The sequence below is a fragment of the Trachurus japonicus genome, chromosome 13 (genome assembly GCF_045865225.1).
Source record: "Trachurus japonicus isolate A0001 chromosome 13, Traja_1.0".
In the NCBI taxonomy this organism is placed as follows: domain Eukaryota; kingdom Metazoa; phylum Chordata; class Actinopteri; order Carangiformes; family Carangidae; genus Trachurus; species Trachurus japonicus.
Window position 1 is genome coordinate 3,160,503 of NC_140919.1, and position 26,817 is coordinate 3,187,319.

A 26,817-nucleotide genomic window follows, 5' to 3' on the forward strand; every position below is an offset into this window, starting at 1 on the left:
GACCAAATCTGGATATAATATGATCTCCTCCTCTCCCCAAGTGTTGCCGCCGGTTGCCGCGGCTCCTCTTTCCTTTTTTTCTGTTTATTTACTTTTTTCGGCACGAGCAAATCTGACGTGACTTCCTGTATTTGGTCTGATAGTTCGAACCTTCCAAAAAAATGCTTTCACACTACGCAGCAGCGGACCTTGGTCCAGGATAGTCCGGACCGAGACCACCTCCTGAGGCTGGACCAAAGACTCGGTCTTTAGTCTGGACCGTGGTCCGGGGGAGCTTTCACACCTGTCAATTTGATCCGAACTATCTGGAAAGTCCGAAAGTCCGGACCAAACGAGGTAGGTGTGAAAGCCCCCATATTTTGAGACTGTCCAAAGTCGAAAAACTATTGGGAAGGGATTCAGAAAGAATTATTTTCTATATTAAACATTGATTTACCTCTGACCTCACAATTTTATATTATAGAAGCACTCCCTAAGGGAAGATGGGGGGAAAAAGAAGCTGTATATTACATGTCCTATTATTAATAGCTAGGAAGATGATAACTGTCTTGTGGTTAAAACCGCTCCCTCCTGCTATACCCCAGTGTCAGGAGAGAGTGAAAAAGGTTTATGTGATGGAGAAGATTACAGCACACCTTCATCTTAAGATGGACATTTTCACAACAAGATGGGGCCCTGTATAATTGATTGATTGATTGATTGATTGATTGATTGATTGAAGTGTTTGTTTCGAATATGAAAATAAAATAATAAAAAAGAGAATAAGACAAAACATTTAAACATGAGATATAGAATACATATTCGAAAAGGAGTGAGAAGAAGTAAAACTTATAAACTCCCACCCCCTCTCCTTATATAGGGTGTAACGGTACACAAATGTCACGGTTCGGTACGTACCTCGGTTCAGGGGTCACGGTTCGGTACGGTTTCGGTACAACAGACACTAATTGAATGTAAAACTAAAATCTGTCTTGTGTTATAAAAGTTAAAAGAAAAAAGAATACAAAATAAAACAAGTGCATTAGGAGTGTTATAATGCCATTCATTAATTCTAGAGGGAAAAAAACGTGCACTTGACAACTGGCAACTATTATTCGAATTATTAAATTATTATTATTAAAAAATATTATTAAAAAAACAAAACAATAAACTGACATCAATGTTGGTTTACACAGTTAAATTAGACTAGCAGTTACTTTGGTGATGTTTCTGGTCCTGCCTGTGTTCATAAAACATATTAGGCAGCTACACGCACATCCCCCAAAAAACTGGAGACTAGGTGCTGGACCACCAAGAAAGACACAGGTAAGGAAAAAAGGAGACCGCACACTAGTTAAAAGCTCCCGTGACAGTTTAATGTCACTCACACGTTTCGGGCGTCAGCCCTTCATCAGACAAAATGTGTCTGATTATATATAGTGTGCGGTCTCCTTTTCTCCTCACCTGTCTGTGTTCATGTCAAGAGGCTTAAAAGCTGCGGGATAAGTTGTTGCACACAACTTGTCTTTTTCCTTGCACCAGTGATTGACATATCGGGTTGAACATGCGCTACGTGTTTGATACGTTTCTAGCGACGCACCGCGCATCCGTGAAACATCGCCGACGGACTTTGTCCGGTGGACCAGTCGCGAGCATGGATGTATTATGGTCGCGAGCCGCCGCCGCCGCCGCCGCCGCCGTTTGTTTCATTGAGAAGCCACAGTGACATGAATGAAGCAGACAGCTCTCCTCCTCTAACTTCACTCTCTCATCACTTCTCTTCTTCGTCTGCTATGACGGCTGCAGGCAGCTTCGAGGCTCATTACCGCCACCTGGATTCAAATGAGGACTCGACTTTTTTTTTTTTTTTAATATTCATTCAGACGTATTCGTCGTGTGACTGTGTGCACCGAACCGTGACCCCCGTACCGTGACGGCACGGGACGAATACATATACCGTTACACCCCTAATGACTAACTAAGATCCTTGTCTAAACATATCTTATGATGCCCTGTAAGCAAATACTTTAACCTACCAGTGTGAAACATGGTCAATCTATGATATCTCAGATTAGTTTTTTTTTCACATGTATGTAACAGAAAGAAAAATCTGATGTAAACTAAAAGATATGTGTGATACATATGAACACCAATAAATGCTTAGTTCAAAAAAAAAAAATCAAGTCTATACATGTCAGAGAGAAGTGTTGAAACATGGTAGAAAGACTTTATGTAACCACGGCTTCAGCTCCCAACATTTTACTCAAAAGACACCTGCCTCATAAATCAGAGACAGTGCATTCTGTGACCTGCACAACAGGCTTCTATGAGAAAGAAACCACGAAAAACAAACACAACCTTAAGTAAGAAGATTTTAATTTGAATAGAAAAATGTGTGCTTAAAACGTATTGGTTTTAACAGCTACAACAAGTAATTACATGGGCTAGGCTTCACTCATTTACTATTAACATACTTCAGTGATATGGCAAAAAAACAAAACAAATTATAGCTGCTGCGCAGCAATGGGTCGGGTCCGGGCTACTTTTGGGCAAATTTAGGCAATTCTGAGCAACAAACAGGAGAATAGGAAGACAAGACAGTTGACCTTATAATGTCCAATTTGCATCATTTGAGGATTGAACCCACAACCTCAAGAACCAAAGACCGTTGTTTATCACACTGAGCTAATTGCCAAGTGGCATTTAACAGTGGCTTCACAAATTGAGTAAGCCATTCACTGTCGCGCAGGCAGATTTGAAACCACAGTAAAAAGAAAAATCCGTTTTGAGGTAAAATAATGATATGTATTTGTTAAACATCTACTGTGACTCTAAGATGTTAGGAGCCTTCGGACATGGTCCAGTCCAAACTATTTGGATTTTTAAACTTAGAGGCTTGCTGTGATGCCACCATCAGTACAACTGTCTTGTGTTTCGTGTTGAGGACAACTGACATTTTGATCTGTCATCATCATCATCATCACCCTTGCTGGGTCTCGAACCCACAGCCTCTGACACCAAGAACCAGCTCCTAACTCACTGAGCTAATTGGCTGGTAGTGAGACCTGCTGTGTAGCTTCATTTATCCACTCAGGTGAGTCAGTGCCCGGGCAGCTGTTGTCAAGGCAGATTTAAGAAAGTCAGAAATTCTATTAAACAAAAATCAGTTAACACATAAATTGCATCTAGACAGCAAAACAGCTTGTGGACATGTGACATTTTGAGCCGTAATCATCATCATCATCACCCTCGCTGGGTCTCGAACTCACAATCTCTGACACCAAGAACCAGCTCCTAACTCACTGAGCTAATTAGCTGGTAGTGAGACCTGCTGTGTAGCTTCATTTATCCACTCAGGAGAGCCAGTGCCCGGGCAGCTGTTGTGATGAAATGGTCAAAATTTCAGAAATTCAGTCATCTAAACAAAAATCTGATAATACATAAATTGCATCTTGACAGCATGGAAATGTTGGTGATTTGTTTTTAATGATAAGTGTTTTGCTTCATAAGAGAAAATATGATGTTTATAAATTCCAGTCTCACATTGACTGCAGTTGTTCCCATGAGAGCAGAATTCAAAATGTTCTAGAAAATTCAGTTTTTGAGATAAAATTCTGATATTTGCCAAACTTCATCAACCATGACTCCAGAATATTGTCATTTTTTTTCAGGAAGATTGAAAATGTATTTATCAAGAATTTGATGGTATATGTTTACAGTACTGTTTACAGTCAAACGTTTTCATGCACTGTAGGCTCAATTTTTGCTTAATCAAAAATCCGAGAAACAAGTTTTGTGGAGGACAGTCTGGAGATGCTCTGTAGCAAGTTTGGTGTCAATTGAGCAAAAATTGTGGGAGGAGATACATTTTAAAAGTTTTACAGTTATTGAAAAAAACAGAGTGATGGACTTCATAATTTGTAATAAGTTTAAGTGGACAAAAGTTTCAGCAGTATTGAGGCTACATTGTGGTGAAGTTTCAACACTGTAGCATCTACCGTTGGTTTGGTAGGAATTTTTAAAGTTTTTAAATTTAAATGCTTATTGTGCCCCCCCTAGGAGGGGGGGGGGCACATGTCCTTCGAGTTGAGTGAATCTGGCATGGGGTTGGATGTTTCTGTGAAGTTTGGTGAGTTTTCACCCATGGGAAGTATGACTTCCTTGGAAGAAGAAGAAGAAAGAAGAAGAAGAAGAATTCCTAGGAATACAATAGTGTCCCGGCAGCTTAGCTGCCCGGACCCTAAAAACAAGCAGTAACCAAAACTAACACACTCTTGGAATGAAGTTCACATAAAACACATGAATAAAGATGAACATCAGAATGAATATAATCTCTGTATAGAGATAAATAAAGCATACTAAAATATTATGTCTTAGATAATAAGACAGCAGTAACTGCCTGACCTTTAAAAACCATCCCATCATCTTAGTGCAGTCTGGATGTGACAGTTTGTTCACTTCAACATGAGAATCAAGTTCAACTTTAGAAAGACTCATATTTCAGGAGGCTGTGAGCGCATGGTGTAAATCTAAAGTTATCAATATAACCATGGTTCTGTATCTGAATCCGGGATGACCTCCAGGAGTGGAACTACAACACTGTCACCTGTGACCTCAGATGATCTGAGAGCAGGTATCACCTGGTGTCGTTCGTACATTTGTTATTGTTTAACCTTCTCATAAGCTCTTGAGGATTCTGACTGACTGAACAACCATGGTCAAGAACAATTCATAGAACCATTTTGTAACTTTAGTTATTTTATATTCTAAAGTGGAAGCACTGGATGACTTAAACTGAGAAGATGGAAAAATAACTATTTGACTGATGACACCAGAAGACAGAGCTGCTGTCAGGTCATCTGAGGTCACAGGTGACAGTGACAATGATATTAAATACTTGACCTGTGTCGATACGTGACACTGAAGATCCAGTGATTAGAGTTATGCCTCTGGATGAAGGACGGAGCAGAACTAAACTTTGGGAGACTTTTATTTTGCTGTTATTTCTGCTGTATTTACATTAATATAATTCTTCTTATTTTTTAAGTATATTTTGGGGCTTTTTATGCCTTTTTTATTAATAGTACAGTTGAGAGAGACAGGAAATGGGGAGGCAGAGAGAGGGGGAATGACATGCAGGACAGGACCGCCCAACGCGGGATACGGACCGGCACCGCCTGCAGTGAGGACTGTAGCCTCTACACATGGGGCGCCTGCTTAACCTACTGCGCCACTTGACACTCCTTAATATTCATATTTTCACAAAGATCAGCAGTGAGCAATATTCAAGAAATTCACAATAAAACAGAGTAATAAAGAGAAAAAAAATCATATTTAGACAAAGATATTTTCACATATTAACATTCATGTTCCAGAAACGTACTGTTAGGAAGAGTCATAGGCTCCAAAACAGGAAGTCACAGGTGATCAGATTCAGACTCAGTCAGAAACGTTCTAAGTACAGTTACCTTTGAAAAATGTAGTATCATCATAGTTTAAAGTCAAGTGATAAAATGATCTCGATTCGGGATAGTGATATATTTTTGTTCTGTTACAATGATCAGTTTTGGCCATATTTACTTAATATCATATGGTAGAAATAAGTGTCCAAACAGGATCGTGTGTGGAAAACTTTGTGAGCAAAGGGCCATCTGATCTACAGAAACAAGATCAGGTTCCATCTGCATGTATCTGCTGAGGACATTCTATGGAGTTCAACAAAAACTTCGGGAGAACGGTCTCGACAAACACTGGATCGTCTTTGTAGCGACCCATGAAGACCGTACTCACACCTTCGATACACTGGCCGCAGTTAACCAATTGCTTGTCTGGGAGATGAGGCAGAGAGTGGAAATGGTGGACATCCGACGAGCATAGACTTTTGTATGAACAGAACTCCACATATTTTTTATAAACTGAGAAAGGATATTTTTCTTTTTCGTTAAAGTAGCAGATAGCTCACTATTTGTATGGGGGTGAGATGAGAGATTTATAATTTCCTTGAGCGACCCTGGACTTAACTTTATTGAAAGCTTTTTTTTTTTTGGTGTGTGTGGTTGTTTCTCTCCGTTCTTAAAGACTGGGTAAACCAAGAATAAATATGTGTTTTAAGTTTATAATACCACAGGAAAACATATTATTAACCACTCTGTCAAATTTGGAGGACTATATAAGTCGTTAAGTATATAAAATTCTGCATCAAAGTTGTCAATAAATGAGCAGTTTTCTCTGGTTCCGGACGGTGGGGGCGTGTCACGATATGGTCGTGCTGCAGGCAAAGAAACCACGCCCTATGGCAGGAGAGCTGGACCTCACTGAACGTCTCTGATACACGACCTACACATACACGTCGTCATGAAATAAAGACGGGAAAGTGACCACAAACACACTCCACCACACACCCCAGTCCTCAGCTCTGACACAGCTGATAAACCTTGAGGAAATATTTCTTACCTCAACTCTTGGTGTCAAAAACAGTTGCAGCAGCAGCAGTCATCCAGCTGCAACGGGTTATAATCCACCATGCTGCTCCTGTTTACATCTCGTTACCGGTCAGCGTGTTGCATCCATTTGCATTGTGTGAAAAAAATAAAGTTTTTAGCTAACGTTAGCTTAGCTTTAGCTTCAAGTGTCCTGACAGGAGAAGCAGTAGCAGAGACAGTGAATTATCTCTGGACCTGGTACAGAGTCCAGACCCGGTCCAGACCGCCCGGCGCCCGTGACACACGGCGTCCGAGCTGAGCAGCAGCCGTGTCCCGGTGGGAGGAGACCGGGGGAAACAACTCGGTGGAGCCGGGATCAGAAACAGACCAGGGGAAACAACACAGTGGAGCCAGGAGGCTACGGCTGCTACCGCGGCTAAAAACTTTTTTTTTTCTTTAAGACAATGCAAACGGAGGAAACGGGCAGACTGCGAGTAACGATCAAAACGGGAATAATATCGATCGGTGGATTATTAACGTGGTGCTGGGATGACTGATGCTGCTGCCTGTTGTAGAGACCAGAGTGAAGGTAAGAAATGGTTTGATCAGCTGTGTGTCCGCTCGGACGTGTGGTGGACTGAGACCACGGCAGAGTTTTTTTTTTTTTTTTTTTACGGTGTTTTCTGTCTGTGAGTTTATGGCTGGTCTTCCGTGTGTCTGGTTGTGTGCGTGAGTGGAGGCTGTTTCGTCGTACAGTGTGTTAATGAGGGAGACTCTGGTCAAAAGACGTTGTTGCTGCTGCTGTGTGTGTGTGTAACGTTGCGAGGGGTGTGTGACGGGGGAGTCAGCCTCTCTCCCCGCGGTGACGGCTGTTTATCACGGTGTGAATACGTTAACGTTAGCACTGTGAACTCGTTATATGAATGAACAAGACAGTAGTGGTCTCCCCTGTGTGTGAACATGAACTACATTTAGCTAGCTGGCTGTTAACACGTGTTTCAGCTAGACTGAAGAGCAAGTGGGACGGAAAACCACAGAAGTCAGTTGGCTGAATGTATTTACGTAGAGCAGAGCAGGGGGTGGGTTTATGTAAGTACGGCCGCTTTACGTAAAGCGGCCTTCGACTTAGGCCCGCCCATTCAAAACCTGCACACAGAACAGTCTCTGAGGCCTAGCTCCTCAAGGAAATGATGAATGGCAAACGTATTTTTTACATGTCTTGAGGGACACATTTAAGGCCTAATTAATATGATAAGAAGCAAAATACTGAATTTGGTTTACCCGGTCTTTAAGCCGTTTTGATTTTGATATTTATATAAGGACTTAAATGGCAATAATAATGCAGCCATAAATGTTTCTGATGATAAATGGTTCTCAAGCAAGAAGGCTGAACTAAAAACACAGCATGGTCTTAATGGCTGACCTCCAGCGAGTGATGAACAGTATACAAAAAAAAAAAAAAAAAAATTATGTGAGCCATGATATCCGTTTTGTTGAATATTTTGGTGACAGGAAAAAAAGGTTAAAGTGGCCTAAAATTCAATTCTTTCGGGCAAAGAATAATAAACATAGCAATTACAATTAATTATCCAATTCAATGGAATACATGGAAGGTATCCAATTCAATGGAATACATGTTTTTAAGAAACATTGAGAAGAGTTTTAAAAAATCAACTGATTTAATCCACGAATTTGAATTTGTGAGTGAGATACAGAGACAGACATGTAGAGACTGAACTGTCTGTTCAACAGTGAGAAGGTTTCTGTGACAGGAGGAGACTCTGGTTCACTCAACACAGACTCACTGAGGAACCATAGGACCAGAGTGCAAACCCAGGATACAGAGGTTGAGTGAAGGTGGTGTTGAAGGTGTAGATGTGGATCAGTGAGTCAGAGGAGACTCTGTAGAAGGAGAAAGAGCCAGCAGGACAGTCCACATACACTGCTACTCTGTTAGAGACAGAGGAGGAGGTGATAGGTGTCCTTCTGGAGGAGGAGGAGGAGGAGGAGATCAATCTGTTATTGTGGTAGACAGAATAACCATCATCAGAGCAGAACAATCTCCAGGACTCATTGTTCTCTCCAAAGAGACACTCTTTTCTGTTTCCTTTCCTTCCTATTCCTCTGTAACTCACTGATATATAAACCTCTCCTTCCCACTCGACCTCCCAGTAGCAGCGACCAGTCAGACCAGTTGAACACAGCAGCTGAGGCCACCAGTCAAATCTGTCTGGATGATCAGGATATGACTGATCCTCTATCACATGGGTCACCTTCCTGTTGTTCTCAGACAGTTTGATCCATCTGTGCACTGTGTTTGTGTCGATTGTGAGTTGACAGGAATCTGATGGAGAGAACGAGACACAGCTGCAGTTATTGATCATGTGATCAGTTATTGACAGTTTGATGAAGACTCATGAGGTCAGTGATGTGACAGTGTGAAGATGGTTGCATGTGCTGCTTTGTTTCCATGAATCAAAGTAAAAACACACTTACACTTCCTCAGACCTGGGGTCAACCATGGGGTTCCTGCAGGCCACACCCTGAAAGGAGGAGGGGGGTCAGAGCAGCACCTTCTCTGTCAGCATGCACACATGGACATTACATGGCTGTCACATACACACAGGAGGAAACACTTCATCATGTGTTTTCTCCATGTCATGTCACTTAAGTGTAAGACACACACTAGGGCTGGGCAGTTAAAGGGACAACAAAGAGTTTTGGAAAGCAAAGTGTTCTCATACTACATTTACCATGAGCCTCCGTGCGCACGGTGAAATTCTTGGACCGGTGCAAGACGGATGTTTTGCCAAGAATGTTTTCATTCATCAACAATGAAAGTCAGACATTCGAAGACAATCACATACCGTCGTAGTTCCGACCATAAACGGCGATTCGGCGGCATTATTCCCATGACCCGCCGGGCAGCATCCGCAAAACCGAAAGAAAGGAAACGCTGGTCGGCTCGCCCAGCATTTCCAACATTAATTAAAATAACAAAATAACGATAGAGACAAAACGATATATTTATCGAAAGTGGAGCCATTAACAAGAGTGGTATTCATCCACATTAACGTGAGACTTTTTTGTAACCAAATAGAAACTCCTCGTTGTCCCTTTAATCAAATTTTGATTACGATTTCGATTTTGGAAATCTTATATAATCAAAGACAGTGTTTCCCCTAGAATATTTTTTAGGCCCGGTGGTACCCAAGGAAAAATCCTGAACAGACGAGGCGCGTGAGACAGCACGCACGTGTGTGTGTATGGTTGCAATTGTGTATAATATGTTTTGGCTAAACTGCTCACACAAAATGGTTGATTTTGATGTTGGTGTTGTATGACCGAAATAAACAAATTTCAATTTCAATTTCAAATTTCGTGTATTTAAATAGATAAACAAATAAATTATAGGCCTATATCAATAGATGACTGAATATCAAGAGTTTTAAAACATTAAATAATATACAGCAGGGCAATATCAGTCACAATGAATTTGAAAAACAGCATGGAACAATGAGAAAAAAACAGTGTAAAATTACAACATATTTTTCAGAACTTGTACTTTTAAAAACACAATTATGTTTTTAAAAGTACATGTTCTGAAGAAATATGTTGTAATCATACACAGGTTCTCCTGGTTGTTTGTTCCATGCTGTTATTAAATTACTGAAATATAATAAAGTATTTCATGCAAAAGAAGTTATGATGTTCCTTATTTTATTTTATTTTATTTTTCATCGGAGGGAGGGGGGGCACCAAAGTTTTCAATGGTAAAAATATGGGTCCCTTAAGAAAAAGGTTGGGAACCACTGATCTAAAGCATAGAGCAACTCATCTCTGTCCCTTTTGAAAGACATTTTGACAGGACTCAGATAGCTTACGTGTGCTGTATTTATTTACCTTCACCACTGTCATGTGGTGAACGATCAGCGACTTGCTCAATGACTACTATGGATTTGACGGCTATGGCGCCAGCATCAGGAGAAATTTATTTCCAGGTGCCATAGCCTTCGCAAAATCTGCCGTTGCTTAAAGTCCCTAGTGTCCGTGTCTGCAGCAGCCTCTCCATACCTGAGAGACTCCAGTCCAGCAGACAGCAGCTTCACTCCTGAGGCTCCTGGATGGTTGTAGCTCAGGTCCAGCTCTCTCAGATGGGAGGGGTTGGAGCTCAGAGCTGAGGCCAGAGAAGCACAGCCTTCCTCTGTGACCAGACATCCTGACAGACTGAACACACACAACAACACACAGGAACCCTCTGTCAACACCTGCTGCAGTGTTCAAGTGTTATCAGATAAACAGCTGGATGGATCCTCACCTGAGAGTCTCCAGTCTACAATGTGGACTCTCCAATCCACCAGACAGCAGCTTCACTCCTGAGTCCTGCAGGTTGTTGTTACTCAGGTCCAGGTGTCTCAGACTAGAGGACTGGGAGCGGAGGAGTGAGGACAGAACTTCACAGCTTCTCTCTGAGAGGTTACAGCCACTCAGTCTGAAGAGGTGATTATGAGGAATTAAAAAAGAAAATTTATTCTCTCTCCTATAAAAGGGACAGAAGTGTTTTTATATAATGATGAATAAATCCAACTATCTCTACACTTACAGAGCTTTGTTAGAGGCTTTGACCACTGGCAGTAGCCTCAGAAGAGCCTCCTCTGAAGCAGAGAATTTCTTCAGGTCAAACACATTCAAATCATCTGATGACAGTAAGAGGAAGACCAAAGCCGACCATTGAGCAGGAGACACTTTATCTGTGGAGAGGCGTCCTGTTCTCAGGGACTGCTGGATTTCCTCCACTAGAGAACGATCATTAAGTTCATTCAGACAGTGGAACAGGTTGATGCTTCTCTCTGCAGACAGAGTCTCTTCAATCTTCTTCTTGATGTACTGGACTGTTTCCTGATTGGACTGGGAGTCACTTCCTGTCTGTGTCATCAGACCTTGAAGGAGATTCTGATTGGTTTTCAGTGAAAGACCCAGGAGGAAGCGGAGGAACAAGTCCAGGTGTCCATTTGGACTCTGTAAGGCCTCGTCCACAGCGCTCTGGTAGAAGTTTGTCTCTGCAGATTTGACTTCTGTTGTTTCAGTCTTCTTGGAGGTTGTTTGTTGTTGTGGCATCAGGTTGAGTCCAGAGTTGCTGAAGGTCAGATGAACATGAAGAGCAGCCAGAAACTCCTGAACACTCAGATGGACGAAGCAGAACACCTTGTCCTGGTACAGGCCTCTCTCCTCTTTAAAGATCTGTGTGAACACTCCTGAGTACACTGAGGCTGCTCTGATATTGATGCCACACTCTGTCAGGTCTGATTCATAGAAGAGTAGGTTTCCTTTCTGCAGCTGCTCAAAAGCCAGTTTTCCCAGAGACTCAATCATCTTCCTGCTCTCTGGACTCCAGTGTGGATCTGTCTCAGCTCCTCCATCATACTTGACCTTCTTCAGTTTGGACTGAACCACCAGGAAGTGGATGTACATCTCAGTCAGGGTCTTGGGCAGCCCTCCTCCCTCTCTGGTCTTCAACAGCTCCTCCAGAACTGTAGCAGTGATCCAGCAGAAGACTGGGATGTGGCACATGATGTGGAGGCTACGTGATGTCTTGATGTGGGAGATGATCTTTCTGGCCTGCTGCTCATCTCTGAACCTCTTCCTGAAGTACTCCTCCTTCTGTGGGTCAGTGAACCCTCTGACCTCTGTCACCATGTCAACACACTGAGAAGGGATCTGATTGGCTGCTGCAGGTCGTGTGGTTATCCAGAGGCGAGCAGAGGGAAGCAGTTTCCCCCTGATGAGGTTGGTCAGCAGCACGTTGACTGAGGTGGACTCTGTCACATCAGTCAGGATCTCAGTGTTGTGGAAGTCCAGAGGTAGTCGACACTCATCCAGACCGTCAAAGATGAAGACGACCTGGAACTGATCAAACCTGCAGATTCCTGCTTCTTTGGTTTCAGAGAAGAAGTGATGAACAAGTTCCACCAAGTTGAACTTTTTCTCTTTAAGCACATTTAGCTCTCTGAAGGTGAAGGGAAATGTGAAGTGTATGTCCTGGTTGGTTTTGTCTTCAGCCCAGTCCAGAGTGAACTTCTGTGTTAGGACTGTTTTCCCAATGCCAGCCACTCCCTTTGTTATCACTGTTCTGATTGGTCGGTCTCCTCCAGGTGGGGCTTTAAAGATGTCTTCTTGTCTGATGGTTGTTTCTGGTCTGTCTGGTTTCCTGGACGCTGTTTCAATCTGTCTGACCTCATGTTCATCATTGACCTCTCCAGCCTCTCCCTCTGTGATGTAGAGCTCTGTGTAGATCTGGTTCAGAGGAGTTGGGTTTCCTGCTTTAGAGATCCCCTCAAACACACACTGGAACTTCTTCTTCAGGACAGATTTGAGTTTACGTCCACAAACTACAGGAATTCCTGAATGTACAAGTAACAAATAATATCAATGAGGAAATTATTTTTATTAAGTCAACATTTCAGTTGCTCCTAGGAACACATATATCAGTATATTTCTCTCCATGTGTATTCACCTTATTTTTCACGGAATCATGGAGGCAAGACTGAATGCAACCAGCTTCCGGTTTTTTTGTGTGACACTTTCGGTCCAGCACTCTTGACCACTGTGTAGCTATCTCCACTGTTTTCACATTTAAAAAGGTCTTTGTTGCCTTTGTACAGAGACAATATAAGATTTGCTTGTAGCTACACCACCTAAAAAACCCACTGTAACCTATTTTCTAATCCTTCTTCTCTGGAGGAGCTGGCGAGTGAGACTACCTATTTTCATACGCACACCCAGCCTTGCTTTCAATAAAACACACACTCACATGACCGGAAGTGCCGCACAAAAACACGGAAGTTTGTCAAAATTTACTTCCGTGTTTGAAAATAAGGTGAATATGGCTGTAAACATCATGTTGAATCTTTTGAGAAATCCTCTTACTGCTCTCCAGACACTCAGCCAGCTCCTCCTGCTTCATCCTTCTCAGGAAGTTCACTGCGATTTTCACTAATGCCTCTCTGCTGCTGCTCCTCTGTTCTTCATCCTCACCGTCCAACACCTCCTCATCCTCCCTCTGACTCCCTGAGCATTCTGGGTAATCTGGACTCAGAGCCTTGTGGATCTTCTTCAGCTCGTTCTTGACAAAAGTGATCATGTTCTCCTCCAGCAGCTGGAACAGAAACTCTATGAGTGACAGCATCAAACTAAAAGCATGGAGCCAAACATCAGATCCATGTTGGACAGACTGACAATCCACTGGTGTCAAAGTGCAGCATGGAGATGATGGTGAACACAACAGATGTAACAGCAGCTGTTGGACATGTCCTCACCATAAATATGGAGTCCAGGTGTGTTTGATGCTGCTGGGCAGACTGACCACTGGGAACCTCTGAGCTCTCCTGGTCCACTCTGTGGGGGAATCATGAAGAATGAGCTCATATCATGTATGCCCACACAGAGCCACATAGAATCTTAAGTCCATGATGGTATGTTTGACATGTCTCTGAATTTGTCTCTTCTGTCAGCTCTTTTTTCATTATTTTCATGTAAACTATTAACTCATTGAGTGCCAACCACATAATTTCTCGTTTTTCGTTCCCATGCGTTGAGTGCCAAAAACGAGATTTTAAGTTTTTTGCTTTTTTTTTTTAATTATGAAAATAGACACTTTAACACACCTTATGTGTAAATTTGGGGACTGTACGACGAGCAGAACTGAAATAGATGACGATCAAAATCTCATGACAGCTCATGATCTTGGCAACCTCTGACGCCAAGAACCAGCTCTTAACTCGCTGAGCTAATTAGCTGGTAGTGAGACCTGCTGTGTAGCTTCATTTATGTCAAGGCAGATTTCGAAAATGGTCAAAATGTCACAAATTCTAATATCTAAACAAAAATCTGATGATACATAAATTGCATCTTGACAGCATAGAAATGTTGGTGATTTGTTTTTAACTCTAAGTGTTTTGCTTCATAAGAGAAAATCTGATGTTTAAAAATGTCACTCTCACATTGACTGCAGTTGTTCCCATGAGAGCAGAATTCAAAATGTTCTCAAAAATTCAGTTTTTGAGATAAAATTCTGATATTTGCCAAACTTCATCAACCATGACTCCAAAATATTCTACATTTTTTTCAGGAAGATTGAAAATGTATTTAGCAGGAATTGGATGGTATATGTTTACAGTACTGTTTACAGTCAAACGTTTTCATGCACTGTAGGCTCAATTTTTGCTTAATCAAAAATCTGAGAAACAAGTTTTGTGGAGGACAGTCTGAAGATGCTCTGTAGCAAGTTTGGTGACAATTGAGCAAAAATTTTCCGGAGATACGGAATAATAACTCTGAGATTGCAAGGATTAAAGGGAAACTTTTTTCATGTGTTTTTCTGTATACGTGAGTGATGGACAATATTTTTATTGAGGTGGCTCCAGTATAGGCTACATTGTGGTGAAGTTTCAGAACTGTAGCATCTACCGTTGGTTTTAGGGATGGGAATCGAAAACCGGTTCCTCTTCGGAACCGATTCCAACTTGGATCAATTCTTGGAATTGTGTGCGTGTCTGCTTTAACGATTCCCTTATCGATTCCGTTTGGTTCAGAAACTTGCGCATTTGTAAAGAAAAAACAAACAAACAACACACGCTGTGTTCGGGTCAGAACAAAGCAAACACGGCATGGAGGCAGAAACCTCAGTCTGGGGGTTGAGTGATGTGACAGCATCGCCTGCCACACCTATGGCACACACACACCTGTGTGTGTAACCTGGCCGACACTGTGTAGTGGACACGTGGGCTGCTCTCACGTCAAGAGTTGATTTCAGTGTTTACTGGATTGTTATTTTTGCGAGCCTCTCCCCGCCGCGACCCGATGGACAGGCCAGTGTGTTCCTGGCTTTAGTTGATCAGCTCCAGGTGTTTTACAGTTGTTCTACCTGGAGCCGATGTAGCTACACAGTGCCCACAAAGACCCGTTATTACCGGACTGAACAAGAGATTAATGATGTTACGTTACGTTAAAACCAATCATCATTATAAATGAGGGTGCTTAGTGTTTATATCCACGTCCGTTTGTTCTCCCAAAATAAAGTTAGTGGCGTGTCTGCGTGATGCAGCTGCTGACAGATGCAGCTGACAGTGACGTTTCTTCATCACTAACCTGTGAGCCACTCTCCGGTCCTCCCTCCCTCACGTCGTGAGGACAGGTCAACGTCTCCTGAACAGGCTACATGTCTATTCTTTGTGTTTTTCTCTCTTCATTTCTCACCACCTTGTTTTAGGTTTTGCCCGTAGCCACGTGAAACGGTGCGCCCTGTGTCTTTTCTCGCGCGCGCGCTCTCTCTCTCTTTTGCTCGCTCACTCCGCATAAATGTCTACTAATTGATAATAAAAAAAATTTTTTTAAATAAACTAATTAAGTATTTTTCTTTTTAAAATTATGATTAAAAACACCACAGACAATCTTTGTTTGTGATGTCAAAATGGGGTCATGAGCCAAAAAAGGTTGGGAACCACTGCATTAATGCAAACAAACCCATTTCTCTTTTGTTCCCTCACCCAATGAGAATCGATAAGAGAATCGATAAGGAATTGAATCGATAAGCAATATCGATAATGGAATCGGAATCGCAAAATTCTTATCAATTCCCATCTCTAGTTGGTTTGGTAGGAATTTTTTAAGTTTTTAAATTTAAACGCTTATTGTGTCCTTGGAGTTGAGTAAATCTGGCAAGGGGTCGGACGTTTCTGTAAAGTTTGGTGAGTTTTCGCCCATGGGAAGTATGAAATCATACTTCCCATGGGCGAAAACTCACTAAGAAGAAGAAGAAGAAGAAGAAGAAGAAGACCTAGGAATACAATAGTGTCCCGGCAGCTTAGCTGCCCGGACCCTAATAAAAAATACTATTTAGATAAATAATATGAACCGTCTGCAGTAAAAACTAGGCTGTAAAACAACTGCCTGGTGTCTCCAGAGATTTTCTTTTTTTCCTCACGTAAACATGACCACGCGTCTTTTTCCGGTCAGTCATCATGGAAACGTAACACTCACGGATCTACCAAAGACACTCTGTAATGTACTGTTTAGACCAGAGAAAACAAACGTGTGTAAACCAAGGGGGCAGTTGTCGGTCTGAGAAGTGAAGCTCACTTCCGCGTTCAAAAAACTGCAATCCCCCCGGCTTCCTCTGGGGGCTGGTGTCAGAAGGGAGCATTCTCTATAGACCCCCATGTTAAAATCGCCGACTTTACATCCTCAATAAACATGATAAAAGCCTGGTGTCGGAATGTTTTTTGGTCTCAATCGATAGTTTCTACCCCCGCACACACTCTGAGGGTGGTGATTTTTTTTTTAACTCTACTGTTTTACTGTTATTAGGTTAAAACTCTGGCCAATTAGGGCGTGGAAACGTTCAGGGACAGGCCAGTGGGCGGGTTTTCGGCCGGCCAATCCAACATGGTGCTGTTCAGGCCGCCATATTTGAGTCACAAAAACGACTCCCCAAAACCAATGGGTGACGTCACGGATGCTACGTCCATTCTTTTTACAGTCTATGGTGTAAACGCGAACCTTACGAGCTGAAAAGTGAAACAGTGGATAATTTTCACATCTGGTGAAAGCACCTCGGCTCACAGAAGTCCGGAGCTCTGAAGCTACAGAGGATGACGTGTTAACGGCTAACAGCTACCAGCCATGCTACAGCAGCTGGCTGAGCCTCTTGGAGCCGCGGCTCAGATTACGTTAACGGCAACGAGGTCGTCATGGACTCGGTGCGTTTCTCTCGGCCAGCTGGTGAAGCAGTGGTCTAATGAGCATGATATCCGTGACGTGTCCCGTTATGTGCGACAAAGTTGTGACGCTGTCAGGTGATGAAAAAGACACCTGATTCAGGAGGGCGCTGCTCATGTGGCGACCGGCAGCAGGTTCCTTTGTTCCTGTGGTTGAGTGTTTTTTATGTACTGTCTCATCTCACATGGGCTAGATTTCAATTACAAGCAAGTCCAAATTGCTGTTGAGTTGGTGTTTGGAGAGATGGAGATTTTATTTCGCCTGTTTTTGGTGGTCTTGTCCATGAACTTTGTGTGGAGTCACAGGCACTCACAAACAATTCGATACACACGTGAGTTTCTTTTGAACTTACAATGGACTCACCAGACCCTGGATCCTACACTTTTCCTAATTCAGATCTCCAATACAAGTCCGGAGATACGGAATAATAACTCTGAGATTGCAAGGATTAAAGGAAAACTTGGCCCTGGGCCCTGTTTTCATGTGTTTTTCTGTATACGTGAGTGATGTATAATACTTTTATTGAGGTGGCTCCAGTATTGAGCCGGGTAGGCAGCCTGCAGCCCAGATTACGCTCTTCAACCGGGCAAGTGGTCAAAGTTCGTCCTATAAACGTGCATTTTTTTCACACTGACAGGCTCAGATAGTTACACTGAGTGTCCAGTAACATACTAGAAAGGAGAAATGAACCTATGTCTCATGCTGTTGTCAAGGTGGCTATGGCTACGGCTACTTTCATCCCATTTGCATTTTTCAGAGAGATGTTTCAGGTCTCAAAAACCTCCCAAATCTCAACAAAAGGGAGCAGAAAGAAGAATAATCTTATGTAGAATCTGCTCCTTTATCCCAGAAAAGAGAGAAAGAGAGAGAGGTTATGTCAGATGAATTAGTCCTCTAACAAACTACAGTTTGACTTGTCAGTAGTTTTTCCAGTAGGATGTAGTTAAAAGGCAGGGGTCTGGTTTGTTTACTGCTCCACAGAATGACACAAACAGGAAAGCTGGTGGCGAAAAAAAAGAAAGGAGGCAAACACATAAGCCGTGAGTCTCCTTCGTCTTGAGCCTCTCCAAACTGACCCAGAGCCGGTCCATCCAAAATCGGAATTCTGGATGGTCGGATTTAGCCCTGGTCGCAATATAGGGATTATTTTAGTCGGAGCAGTGGGCAGTCGGATTAATGGGTAGACGGAGAGATGGGCCGTCGGACTTTCGGGTGGTCGGACTGACGTATGCCCCCCCCCCCCCCCCGCAGCTGTCCAAGGTGCTGAACAGCGTGACGTTGTTTAAACTCTGTGTTACGGCTTGTCTGTGAAACGTGTGCTGCTCAGAGGGGCGCGAAGCTGTTGCAGCCGCCGCTCGTGCTGACAGCTCTGACTTGAGGGAGATGCTTTGGTTGGGCTCAGGCAATGAAGAAAGGAGTTGGTTAAGTTTAGTAAAAAGACCAGGTAGAGGCTAGACAGGCTAGAAGCATAATGAATGTTATAAGTCATTAATATGAAGTATGCTTGTTTTGCAGTTAATTATGCACATGATCCGTTTGACCCCAAAAAGGAAAAAAGGATCAATGCGCATTGCACACTGCACAGCCTCCGGTTCCTTTCTGATTACGTCCGTCTGTCCGTTCGGAGTGGGGGAGTTTCCCCAATAGCCTTTTCGGAGTAGCGGGGTCTTTAGAAAAAATAGAAAACCCCGCTATTACGATTAATGGAAGTCTATTTTCGGAAAGGCGGGGCTCCCTCAAGAGACAACGGAATAACAATTAAATAAATAAATACAATAAATAAGAGAAAATAAAAATAAAGAGAATTAAAAATAGAATAAAAGATAAATGTCACCCGTCTGGAGAGCAGACTCCCTCCAAACAGGTCTGGGGGTTGCCCGGTGATAGAGGTGACAGGGATGGATGGATCCATTATGGGCCAGTGACCTCCCCAGGGTCTGGTTGCTGTCCCAAGCAGGATACCCCCCCCCCCCCAAAAAAAAAAAAAAAGCGCTACCCGTTGGCCCCATCCCGCCAGGGCCCCCCGTTTCGGGCCGCCCGGCTGCCGGGCCGGGTGCGGGGTGCCCCCTCGCTCGGCGCTCCGGACCCCCAGTCCGGCCTCGTCATCCAATATCTCAGTTTATTGTAACTCATTTAACCAAATTATACAGAATTTGAATTAGAATGATCATCTTTGCCTTATATTATGCTATTCTATGCCTTATTAAGTCATGCCATGTTATGTTATGTTATGTTATGTTATGTCATGTTATGCTATCTTATGTCATGCATAGACACGTGCATACACACGCATACACACTCACGCACCCACCCATATACACACACACACACACACGCAATGAGTCTCTTGTCATCTTGTTTGTCTATCACTGTCACTGTCTTGTCTTGTTTACTGCACGTAAAATAAAAAAAAAAAAAAGGAAAAAAAAAAAAAAGGAAAGGCGGGGCTTCGGAAAGGCGGGGTGTAACCGCCCCCGCCCTATATCTATTGGTCCTCGTCCCTATGTCACCACATTCACGCGCATCCCTTGCGCCATTCTCTCTCCTCATTGGATAAAGCTTGTAGGATACAAGGAAGTATACAAGAAGTTTTCTCCTCGGCTTACAGCAGAGCAGAGTGACTGACAGACCCGTGTTTCGGACCAAACACTCTATGTAAGTGATTGCTGTTGGAAGATATAACTATTTAAGACTTATATTAACACAAACATTCTGCTTACTTCTGCTTTAAGACTTATATTAAAGCAATACTTACCTTTCTGGAACTTTTGCACATTTCTTTGTCAAAGTTAAAATGCTATTAATAATAATAAGAGAAACCCAACAGGGTTAAAAACTCATCATTTTTTCATTCTCATATAATTCTGAGAAAAGTCTGACCAATAATATTATTCGGTCCGATTAATAAGATTTGACGAGCGACCGAACCTACTTAATATGTAATCACTTTGTGCACCCCTCTCCTCCTCTCCCCCCTCCCGACCAGGAAGAACGCTTATTGACAGAGCAGTAGCAGGACATGAGCAGAGGAGACTAGAGTCACAACACACAAGAAAAAAGGTTTTTGGAAATAAATAGTTTTTTAAAAGACGAATAACTGCAGCCGCAGCTGGTCGTGGAGTTTCATGTCTGATATTGTAACGTTGATAGTGAGCAGCCCCGAGTGATACGTAAACACAGGAAGTCACATGTGTCTATAAAGCATCCAGTGCTAACGGCTAGGCTACTGTTAGCTCTGTGCTAACGACTAGGCTACTGTTAGCTCTGTGCTAACGGCTAGGGGGCTAGGCTACTGTTAGCTCTGTGCTAACGGCTAGGGGGCTAGGCTACTGTTAGCTCTGTGCTAACGGCTAGGGGGCTAGGCTACTGTTGGCTCTCTGTGAGTTCTCAGCGGTCCGGACCCGGTTGAACTCCGGACCGGCGCGGCTCGACTCGGCTCGGTCTGGATTTATTTTGGCCCTGAACCAGCGCATCAGGTGGCGCTGGTCCGGCCGCCAGCCCGGCTCGTTGAGAACTGTAATCTGTAACAATCACTTGCGTCTCCAGTAGCAGTAGGCTAACAACAGTTTATTATAAAACTCATCAGTCATCATCACTGAGTCCGTTTATATGGTTTAAAACTCCGGTATTGTGTTTGTTTGTGTTGTTCCCGTTTCACTCGCGTTCCTGTTCTGTTTACCGTTGCCATGCCAACGCATGCAGCGGGGAGGGAGGGGGCTCGTGGAGATGCGGCAGGAGGGAGAGGTGGGTGGGACCATAGACTGTAAAAAAAAATGGACGTAGACTTCCGGTCTGAAAAGTGAAGCCAACGCGGAAGTAACTTTACTTGCAATCCCCCCGAGATCCGCTAGGGGTGTTTCCAAGAAGCCCTGGTTCCAATCCACTCCCATTCATTTTCAATCATGAAATACTCGATCAATAATTTTTTTTCACAACTGATAACGGTCTAAAAAGCTAAAGTTCCTCATCCTTAAATATGACCTGGTGGTCCATCTGAAAAAAAATATATAATTATTTAGATATTAATCCTTAAAGGTTGGTATAACTGACCAATCACCTTCCAGCACGGAATATGATTGACAGCCTGATGACTGAGACGTCACAGGTCAGACACAGTGGATCAGACACAGGGGACCTCCCGTCGTTTGTGTATTGTGTTCAGTCAGTTTTAATTTAATTTCTGATATTTTGTCGATATGTGTGGATGATAGATAGCACGGGTACAGTGTTGGCAGTTAATTAATTTCACCCAGTTTTTCGTTTATGATTCGTCCGACGGTGCTAACAGACCGGAGGAAGCTGATATCACGATTTGGTGAGTAAGTTATTTTTTTCTTTTTCTGAATGTGTAAAAATTATATCTAATTTGTTGTATATTCCAGAAGACCACTGATTACTTTCCCGTGTGTTCTCCAGTGTGTTCTGACCGGAGAACATGAGACTGTCACCGTCCAAGACAAGTTAATTTATAGTTAATGTGAATAACCGATTCACTTTGCTACACGGCTAACGTTAGCTCGCCGTTAGCTCCGTGTTAGCTCCCGTGTTAGCCATGCTAACCGTTAGCTCGTCTCCGACTTTTACCGGACCGGGATAAATCCGGTTTAATATTTAACGACCACGGCGTCATGTTTAGCAGAACAGTGATCGGTAGGATCGGTCTACAAGCTGCAAAGCCCCCAGGTTTATCCATCAACTTGTTATCTTGCTCGTAACGTTATCATACTGTAACGTTACTGATAACTACAGGTGGGGATTTGTCATTTACTGCTGTAAAATCACACACAAAAAACTGAAGCAGACAGTCCTGCACCTCTCAACAATGTTTTAATCTAAGTTCTTGTGTTTTACTGTGATTCTAAGGAGCCACTGAGAACTGAGTGACCGGTGCCAACAGAAGGAGGACATCATGTGAAGTTGTGGAGCTGTGATGATGATGAAACCAGAAAACCTCTGATGAGAGAACAGACCAACTGTTTTATTATTCTATGTCCACATTTGACCTCACACTTTTTAGGGTGAACCTAAAATTGACAGTGAAGATTTTGAAGCAGCTATTTTCATAGTCCAGTTAATACAAATGCTTTATTCAGTCGATGATTATCATTGAAAATGTAATAATAAAGAAAGTTACTGTGATTAAACTTTAGTATTTCTTTTACATATTTAACATAACCTCGTGGCCAAGTGGCTTGTATTGTATTAGCTGAATTTCCAGTACATCTACATGTTGGTAACCTGCAAAAAAGACGTGCATATATATAATAGGAATGTAAAATAAATAGCTAATAGCTGGGTGAATGCTGTAACGTGGTCGACAGGTCGGAGCTCCAGCAGCCGATCATCGGTGATGCAGGTGAGGTAACATCAAGTCCAGGAGCGGTCACCCACCAGTCTCAGTCCATGACAGTTTAATGTGTTGCAGGCAGCTTTACAGTTTGAGACAGAAACTAGTCTCTGGGTTCTGTAAAACAATTTAAAACAATATCAAAATACGTTTGACAGCTTTACATTAGCTTATTAATGCTAACATCGGCTACAATAACGTGTCACATTACTCCTCATGGGATCTTATGTAGGCTAGTTCAAACATGGATATGTATTTAATAAGCTTCTGAGATTACTTTCACCATTAAATATTAAGTTTACCTCGAGTTGTAGATGCTAACGGTGTTAGCAGCGTAGCCGCTCAGCAGTTAGCCGGTGTTGCTGGGTAAATTAGCAGCCTCGCAGACACGGGTCCGACCCGCCCCTCGACCTCCTTAGCTCCGCCCCCTCGTCCAAATATGGTTTCTTCTGGCTCCAAAAATCAAAAATGGCGGCGCCCTGAAAGCCAATCTCCGGGCTTCACAAACGGCCCTTCACAAACCAATGGGTGACGTCACGGAGGGTTGCCACCTGGGTGGGACTTGTGAGGGAGGTGGAGCTGTTGATTTTCAAATGTTTGTGCTGTGCTGAGTGAAATGCCAGATCGGTAAGTATTGCTTTAACACAAAGATTCCGGAACTCGGGTCTGCTCCTATTATTTGTTTGTACATTATTGGCACTTTTTAATCATATTTTATCCTGCAGTAGGTCCTTTTAATCTGCCCATGATATGTTACATGTTACCATGTTTGGTGTTGTCTATTTGTGTACGTGTTTGAATGTGTGGATCTTCCTGGCTGCAAATCAGTTTTCCCTGTTTGGGACAAATAACGACACTTTGACTTTGACTATGTGTTGATGGAGTACAAAAACTGATTTTAAAAAATAAATAAACGATGCTTAGCCTGGCGGGGGTGGTGGGCAGTAAGACCTGGCGGCAGGCTTATAATACACTAGGGGGAATCCTGCTTGTGCGCAAAGTAATTCCACACAGCTGACATGATGAAATCGCTAGGCTGTCACTCATGACGTTCTGTTTACACATGCTGCAGCGTACGCTGGGAGGTTGGTAGGAAAAAAGTTTTTGACCATCTCTATTATATATATATTGTTTAAGGACATTAAATTACTCATTTTGTTAATTTGATGATATTTTTGTAATTTATCATAATACTGAAGTACGTTTTGTCATTATTTTCGACTGCTTTTGGATAGTAAACCTTATAAAGTCGCCTTTTTTGTCTTTGAGGTGTGTTCAAACACCACAGGCTGCTCATCATCCATGCTGCGACATTTACTTAAAATAAAATAAATATGGACTTATATGACACGTTCTATGTCCGCTAAAACAGGGGTCTTCAACGTTTTCCAGGCCAAGGACCCCCAAACTGATGGAGAGATGGAGCGGGGACCCCCTACTTATATATATTGTATAAAATTGTGTTTTATATTTAACTGGTCCTGTAGTGCCATACAGGGCCGTTGTATAGGGGAGAACGGTGATGATAACTCTAGGGGCGCAGCGCCCAGTAGGGCCCACAAAAACCCCAGTAGTCTAATCTTTGTATGACTGAATTATTCTGCATAAGACCCTGACTAATACTAATGCTGCATTAGCATCAAAACAAAGTAGGCTAAATAAAAAATGATAATAGATATGTAGTCTATGAAAAAAAGTGGAAAAGTCAGGGGGCAGGGGCCCACTTTAGTATACTTTCAGGGGGCCCAGGATTCCTAGCAACGGCCCTGGTGCTTTTTTTTAGGAGTTTGGCTGGTCATGGGACTCTTTATATTTCGAAGGGACTTACATAAAAAATATATGCCATGCCATCTATGATCACAACAGGTCACAACTACGCTCGTGGTAACTGAACGCTGCTACTGCACCAATGAAAGAATTACTAAACCATAAAAAGACAGAGAAAACAAAGCAGTGTTTCCCCTACTTTGTTTTTTTCTCTGGCTTTTTATGCATTTATTTTGAAAGGGCAGCTGGAGAGAGACGGGGGCGCGGAGAGAAAGTGAGAGGGGGATTGACACGCAGCAATGGGACTGTCCGAGGGTCGCTGCAGCGGCCGTGCTCTACCAAGACATATGACGCTCGCGTCTCACCCCCAATCGACAGCACCGTGGTCACCGGAGCTGATTCTGGGAACATTCGGGCCCGCCGTGTCATGTCTCGGTTCCACGGAGCGTTTCAGTGACGGCCTGACGCTGCTTCATTGTTGCTGCGCTATGAGCAGACGTGGCGGCGCGCGTTAATGTCACCATCGTATGAGTGTGTGCTGTTAATTAACGAGTGTGTATGGAGAATGAAAACATAAAGTCCCATCGTTGTGTTGTGCAGCCGACGGTTCAGGGACCGAGTGTCACAGCACCAGTGGTGTGTGTGTGTGTGTGTGTGTGCGTGCGCGCGCCCGCCATCGGGCTGATTTTAGAGGGGGGTGGGGGGGAGTGAGTGAGAGAGAGAGAGGGAGAGACGGTGCGCCGTGTTTGTATCAGATACAATACAAAGGCTCGCCTGACACCTATATTATAGGAAAACAAAGGACTTTTATGTAAAAATCTGATGTTCAGCAGCAGGGAACACCCCTATATTCACAATGGATCTTTTTTCATATTTTTTTTCCCTCAACCAAAACTTTCGCGACCCCCCTGGTCGCGGACCCCCTGTTGAAGACCTCTGCGCTAAAACATATTTAAAACTGGTTCTTTTCCACAATAACCTCTAACTGTAAATTACAGCTTACATCTGATCAGCTGATCCACTTCCTCCTTTAAAGTCAACGAACCAGTCCTTTGAGTCGTCGCTCTTTAAAGACAGACAGCTGGGTTCAGGAGAGTCTGGTCTCTGCTGCTGGATCCTGAAACAACAACACAACTGATAAATGTGCATGTTGGAGAAAAACTGATGAAAAATATTATCAATCTTTTAATAAACACAACTGACTTTTAGAGAGAAAAGTCTAAAAGCCCTTCTATGACTACATCTCTGGCTTCTCATAAAAATCAATTCTTGTGGAGTTGTAGTAAAAAGCAGCTGGACTTCTTTTCTTGCTTGAAGACATTTCACCCCTCATCCAAGGGGCTTCTTCAGTTCTGAGACTAATGCCAGAAACCCAGGTATTTAAACCCAGAGTGGGTGGTCCTATGTTTGGTTTCTAGTGAAACATGACCACACCCCCGAAACTGGAGGGGTGGTCCTAGTCACATGTCTCCAGGTGTATTTGGGGTTTAAACTTCTTGGGGAGAGCTCCCAAGACGGCATTGTAGGTGGCAGATAGATTGTGTCTTAGGCCCCCACCTCTGTTTAGAGAAGGTTTCTCTAAGTGGACATAGATGGCTTCCTTCACTCCTCTCTCAACATCTGCATCTGAAGGAGAAAGGTCACTCTTTTGAGGACTCCAATGTCCTTGTTTTGGACAGGGAGGACAGATGGTTTGAGAGAGGAGTCCTTTATGGGTGAGTGAGTGCACCTCCGTTACACTCACTCCGCTGAACTCACTCCAGCCAGGGCATCCAGGTCACGGCACCACTGTAGCCGATGTTCGTATCTGGCCCTCTGCGTTGTGTTTTCTCACGGCCTGCCCTAGGTGGGGTTCGAACCCTGGTCTCCTGCCCGGCAGGTGACGGTGCTAACCTCTTCGCCAAGAGGTTGACAACCGCTTGGCAAATTGGTTAGCACGTCCTTTATGGGTGGAGTGAGTGCACAATGCACATCCATTACAGAAGCATTCTTGGCAAGATGTCCGTCTTGTGCTGGTTCAAGAATTTCACCATGCGCACGGAGGCTCATGGCGAATGTAGTGTGAAAACACTTTGCTTTCCAAAATCCAAAACTCCTCGTTGTCCCTTTAATATTGAAGTACATTTTGTCATCATTTTCGACTGCTTTTGGATATTAAACCTTTTTTAAAATAAGTATAAAGTCGCCTTTAACTGTCTTTGAGGTGCGTTCAAACACCACAGGCTGCTCATCATCCATGGCATGGTATGCTGCAACATTTACTTAAAATAAAATAAATATAGGCTTATATGAAACGTATATGTCAGCTTACATCTGATCAGCTGATCCACGTCCTCCTTTAAAGTCAACGAACCAGTCCTTTGAGTCATTGCTCTTTAAAGACAGACAGCTGGGTTCAGGAGAGTCTGGTCTCTGCTGCTGGATCCTGAAACAACAACACAACTGATAAATGTGCACGTTGGAGAAAAACTGATGAAAAATACCTTTAAAAAACACAACAACTGACTTTTAGAGAGAAAAGTCTTT

The 26,817-nt window shown here is 43.1% G+C and overlaps 1 pseudogene across 1 annotated transcript in view; it reads right to left on the reverse strand.

Annotated features, from left to right (window-relative positions):
• Positions 1 to 8,176: 8,176 nt before the first annotated feature.
• The window catches only part of LOC146975263 (protein NLRC3-like), a 51,706-nt pseudogene continuing 33,065 nt past the window's right edge, over positions 8,177 to 26,817 (reverse strand). Inside the window, exons 3-11 of the transcript XR_015037409.1 lie at positions 26,603 to 26,716; positions 25,295 to 25,408; positions 13,718 to 13,796; positions 13,329 to 13,557; positions 11,005 to 12,802; positions 10,484 to 10,893; positions 10,286 to 10,290; positions 8,898 to 8,944; positions 8,177 to 8,745 (exon numbers count right to left, since the gene is read on the reverse strand). The product of XR_015037409.1 is annotated as a protein NLRC3-like (transcript). The remainder of the gene's footprint in view (positions 8,746 to 8,897; positions 8,945 to 10,285; positions 10,291 to 10,483; positions 10,894 to 11,004; positions 12,803 to 13,328; positions 13,558 to 13,717; positions 13,797 to 25,294; positions 25,409 to 26,602; positions 26,717 to 26,817) is intronic.